The 5,712-nt window shown below is 27.3% G+C and overlaps 1 long non-coding RNA gene across 1 annotated transcript; it reads left to right on the forward strand.

Moving 5' to 3' along the window:
* The first annotated feature begins 288 nt into the window (after positions 1–288).
* Positions 289–5,192, forward strand: LOC122269627 (uncharacterized). Its single transcript, XR_006225292.3, has 3 exons — positions 289–816; positions 3,815–3,868; positions 5,047–5,192. It is a non-coding gene; the product is annotated as an uncharacterized LOC122269627 (long non-coding RNA).
* Positions 5,193–5,712: the final 520 nt, after the last annotated feature.

Raw genomic sequence — 5,712 nt, forward strand, 5'->3', positions numbered from 1 at the left:
GTCTTCTTTTCGACTCACATTATTTCAAAAAGGCGCATATATATATATATATATATATATATATATATATATATATATATATATATATATATATATATATATATATATATATATATATATATATATATATATATATATATATATATATATATATATATATATATTTTAAAAAACACCTAATGAAATTTTTAAGTAAAAAAAATCGTTCATGTTCATCGATTTTGCGCCTTTCTGAATTAATGCGCCCATGGCATTCGCCATACTTGCCATACCCTAGATACGCCACTGACGAGGACCAATACAAACTAAAGATTAAACCAGAGACCTATTTCTCTTTGGATTGGATTGCGTAGGACAAAAATTGCTCTTTGGATAAAAATTGCGATTGCGTATAAACATTTTCCTCCAATCAGCTGTTAAGTATTTTTCCACAGAAGTAGTCAACATTCGACGCACTAAGAAGGTGCAATCAGTTGTCGTTCGTAAATGAACATTTTAGTCGCAACGAGGTGTAACTTTCAACAGTAGTAACAGATGTGCACCGTTGAAAACATTGTTTTCGTTTACGAATTAGATCAAAATCAAAACAAAGTATATGTAAAAAAGATGAGATAGTGTCATACCTTGGTCTTTGTATGCCAAATGTCATACATATTTACTTCTATTTCTTAAATAAAAGCAGAATGTAAAATTTCAAACATTATTATTCATTTTTATTAAAATTTTCTGATTACGAATATATATGCCAATTAACTTCATTATCTCTAATATTGAATCTATCTCTTATTCAAATTAGAAATTATGTTGAGACTTTTGGTAAGTGTGGATAAGAAAATTTTTAATAATAAACTAAATTTTAAAATTGTTTAATTTGTATCGAACAGGAATAAAGCGATAAAAATTGATTCGTAGCTTAATACATGCACGTCCGTATTTTGTAAACTCGATTTGTATTTATAACCATGGATAATATTAGACTGGCATATTTTGCTGGTATCTTTACCTACTAGTATATTTATTACTAATATTGCTAATACAATTTTTATTTATTCAAGTATTTATGGTTATGTATATGTTCTTTATATTCTCAAAAATCAATGTAAAGTTATATCATATTTAGTAAGTAATTATTAAAATTTAGCAGCAAAGCTAATGTAGAAAAAAATTGTATCTGCTCCCATAATAAATTTGTAACATTCTCTGTAACAAATTTAAATTACTAAAGTATTAAGTGATAGTAGATTTAATATGTTATGTTCATTTCTGATAGCTACAGTTAGCTAGAGAAAAAGCAATCAGTGCCAAAAATATTTTATATGATAGTTGAATTTTCACATTATATTTATCTACATGGCATAATAAAAGTGCCCACTTAATATACACTTCAATTAGTGCTGATGATTTAACGAACGGATTTAATGGAGTGTTTCTGATAAGATGATTGTTTTTTATTGTCGCCTTTTCCCCTGTATGGTAAGACATATAACCGGCAATAAAGAAAACTGTGATTTTCACCATTAAAGTTATATTTTAAGAAATAAGAAAAAATTTTCCGGTTTCTCTTTTCTTTTTAATTCATTTTTCATTTATCAGCATTTTTATTATGATACCGCATTTTTTAAAATTACGTTTCTAATGAACGTTATTCTTTTATCAATTTTTTCTAGAAATAGGGCAATGTAAAAAAGCAAAATTAAGATTTCTAGGGTTAAACTTTTGGTTTTAAAATTAAGAAAGACTTATGCGAGAATATTTCCATATCATGATCTGTCACACCAACTACAATCGCCAAGGTACCAAATAGATTTTAAACTTTCAAATTATTGAGAAAAAAAACCTATAGATGTTTGCCTGGGGATGGCTAGGAGTTATACCTTTTGTGCTGATCCCATTCTGTGATGTTTTTTTCATTTTAGTTTCTCAAGGGCAGCTGCCTGGAAGTTGTCAAGACTTGGGGATTATTCTACCATAGATCATGATATGAAAATCTTCCTACTTTTGTTTCTGTTTCAATCTAGTAGCTTTTTTATTCTTTTTTTAAAAAGCTCTTGTTTTTTTATTGACATTTTTATTGAAATGCAGCAATCAAAAGGGTTTTTATTTCTTTTCCTTAAGCTGTTTTAGTATTTTTGCTATAGAGGGATTCTATTTCTCCCATTTTTTTTTCTTCACCTTTCTTTAAAAAGTAATTGGAAAACTGAGATGTTCATCTTGAAAATTTTCTTTCGAGGATTAATATTGATTTTTATTATTTTCTGTTTCGCTTCTGTATACTTTTGTTTTTATGGACATTTTCATGATTGTGAGGCATTTTTAAAAACCTTTCTGATAGATATTTCTTTTACCGTTTCATGGATATTTGTCTTACTTGGAAAATCTTATTCTTGGCATTAAAGTTTTATTTAAAGAATTAATAGTATTTTTTTTTCTATTTCTTTTTTTCAACTTTACAATTTAAGCTATTTTTGTTTTTAATAGCTGTTAGTCAATTTTTTTATTTATCTTAAATATTTTTAATGGATAACTATTATAGTTTTTTTCCTTCATTCCATATACCAATAATTAAACTATATGTCAGTTTTTAGATTTTTATAAATTTCACTTTATTACAGTTTAAACTGATTTGGATGATGCTAAAAAATTTTTATAATGTTAATTACACAAAAATTCTGATTTTGAACCCAATCTAAGGGACAAGAGAACTCCTGGATCAGTACCCCTAGAGGTATTGATTTACTATGGGTACTTGGAGGACTTCCTGACCCTGACAGATTTCACATGCACCAGTCATCATTTAATGTGCGGGGATTCTCTGCAAGTTTCAATTTGAACATGAGTCGAACACCCTACCACCTGGCTATACTGGCCCACCATTAGTTTATTTGTGAAAATTAAAAAGAATAAAAGCATCTTCAGATTTTTCCCTGTCTACCCCTTCAACAGTTAGATCCTAGAGGAGAGGCCTCTTAATCACTTAGAGGGGCGTAGCATTTTTAAAAAGTACAGTGCTTAGAGGTACTTATTTTTGATTTTTAAATGCCTTTAAAGGTGTTTTTTTTTTCGTTGGCTGTATTTAAAAAGTCCTTAATGTTCCCTTTTCCAAAATTAGATATTTTTTTATCATGTCGTTTTTTGTCATGAATTATGCCTAAAGCATTGTTTTCACACTATTCTATTCAATTCATTCAACCACAATAATAATATTATTCGGATATGCGCTCTAATAAAAAATTTTTCTTCCTTTTATTGAAAGTTCATATGTATGCATATATATATATATATATATGGGGAGATTTCCGTATCGTGATCTGTGGCAAAATAATCGGCAATTCTTGCCAATTTCCGCCTTTCTCCCCCCCCCCCTCCGAGAATTTAAAAAGGAAAAGAAAAGAAAAACATCACAGAAAAGGAACAACTCAAATCGTAGCCAGCCCCGGGCAAACATCTGCATGTTTTTTTAAAAAATTTGCAAGTTTAAAATCTATTCTTCACCTTGGCAATTGTAGTTGGCACGGCAGATCAGGATATGGAAATATTCTATTCTTTATTCCCTTATATTCTTTTAAAAAATAAAGAGTTTAAGAATATATTTTGTGTGCTTGAAAGGTGTTAAAGAGGTACTTATTTTTTACTTAAAAATTCGGCTCTGCCCTTTGACTTAACTTCTATCTGACAAACACAAAGTTTATTTTGTTTTGCTTTTTTTTTTAAAGAAAAAAGCCTTGTTTTAGAAAGTATTTTTTTATTTTGAAAATTATATTTTAAAATAATTTTTATAATTTCTTATTTTAATTGAAGACAAATTTAATTTCAGGTTACCTTTGGTGCCGGAATGTATGCAGGGGTTTATCTTTGTCAGAATTATAAGGTAAGATTATTAAATGTCCAACACGTTATAATCTTTCACTTTACAAAACAACGGTACCACAATAACAGCCTTTCTTTAGTATGCTATGCACTGTAAATAAAAATTAACTGAGTTTGTAGCTGGACATGGAATGCTGCTGACTTTCTTGGCAACTCTGCCTATTTATGAACTGTAATTAGATATTGAATAAAAAAGTAAAACGAATTGTTGTTTTTTTTTTTTTAATTTAGAGAGAATTCAAAAAATTTGTGTAAAATTTTACATTTGAATAAACAAAAAAGGGTTTTTTAAAAAAGGGTAAAAATATTTTTTTCAATACTTTCTGCAGTCAGTTTTGTTTGAGAGCTTGTGAAGTGAAATGTATTTAGAAAAAAAATTTCATTCAAATTTCTGATAGTTTTGAAATTTTTTTACAACATTCTCAGTAGCAGCATTAATGCGGCTCGGCAGTTTTTCTTTTCATATTTGTTTTTGCTTGCAGCCAAAAATTATTTAATACAAACATCTAATAACAGGCTCAGCAATAAACCTTAGAATTTTTTCATTGTGTTGCAGATCTATCCATGCAAGGATTTCTGCTATTGAGATTAAACGAATCTATTCAACCAAATTACTCCCTGAAGCTGATATATTTTGCTTAATTTTATTCCCCTTTTTATTCATCAGACATCAACTGATGAATAATACCTTTATGAGGATAGATGTTTAGAAAAGTGCAGGTTCATTTTTCACCAAATAGTAACCATTGTAAACCAAATATTGGTTATTTAATTCAAAAAATTTCCACAAATTTAGGTACCTTGTACTGTTTTACTGAGATATATTTCATTGGTTAATATTTAAAAAAAATGTTAGTTCATATATTATGTAATAACATAACTTGTTGAATCAGTTGCTCAGTGAAAAAAAAAATTAATATTTGGCTCTTTATATAAAAAATATTATATTTAGATTATATTTTATTATTATATATAGATTTATTTAGATGTAATTTGTATTTAAATTTTTCTCTAAAAATGCTCTAATTAATAATTTTCTCAAATTCAAATTTTCTAAGAATCATAAAGACTAATAACTAAGATTTTGTTATGAAAAATTAGATAGATTGACATTTTGTGAGTCTTAATGTCTTATCATTTGCGCAAATTTAGATTTTAGTCAGTAATAATTATTTTTAGATTCCTCGTGTTGATGAGCCTGCTGAGTTGTGGAGAAAAATAAAGGATATTGCTGACCAATATAGAAAGCCTCCTGACAGTTAGCTCCTTTATTAATGTTTAGTTTGTGTATTGTAATTTTGTCAATGAATTATTTTTTTTAAAAATTGTGTGTGTTAATTTTATTTTTGCTTCTGTAGTTTAATTTAATTTTTTTTTTTTTTTAAATAAACTCTTCAGTTTTGTAATAAGTTTAATTTTCAGCACTTTACTCCACTTAGATAAAATAAAAAACTTATTGCAAGTAATTTAATGACTCTTGACAAAATTTTTTCAAAAATTACTAATTTTTTAAAATTTTATATTGATTATAATACATACCAGCATTGATCTATTTTTAAAAAAAAATTTAGCAGTTTTTTGAGAATAAGTGAGTTTGAGAACTAGTAAGTGACTCACCTTGTTATACCTTATATTTGGCTTTCTTTGTATGTATATATAAATTCTAAGTAGCTCTGAAACATTTAAATGTTTTTTTTATATTTTTAATAACGGCAGCTCTTAGCTTTCGTTTTTTGCCTTGTGCAAGTTATCTGTAACCTTGTGCATCGCCCACATGCTATTGCAAATTATCACCATTAAATTTAATTTTCTTTAAGACTGTAAATGGTTTATTGGGAAGTATAC

This window comes from Parasteatoda tepidariorum, chromosome 6 (assembly GCF_982258835.1).
Source record: "Parasteatoda tepidariorum strain Cologne lab strain chromosome 6, Ptep-v5.0, whole genome shotgun sequence".
Taxonomy (NCBI): domain Eukaryota; kingdom Metazoa; phylum Arthropoda; class Arachnida; order Araneae; family Theridiidae; genus Parasteatoda; species Parasteatoda tepidariorum.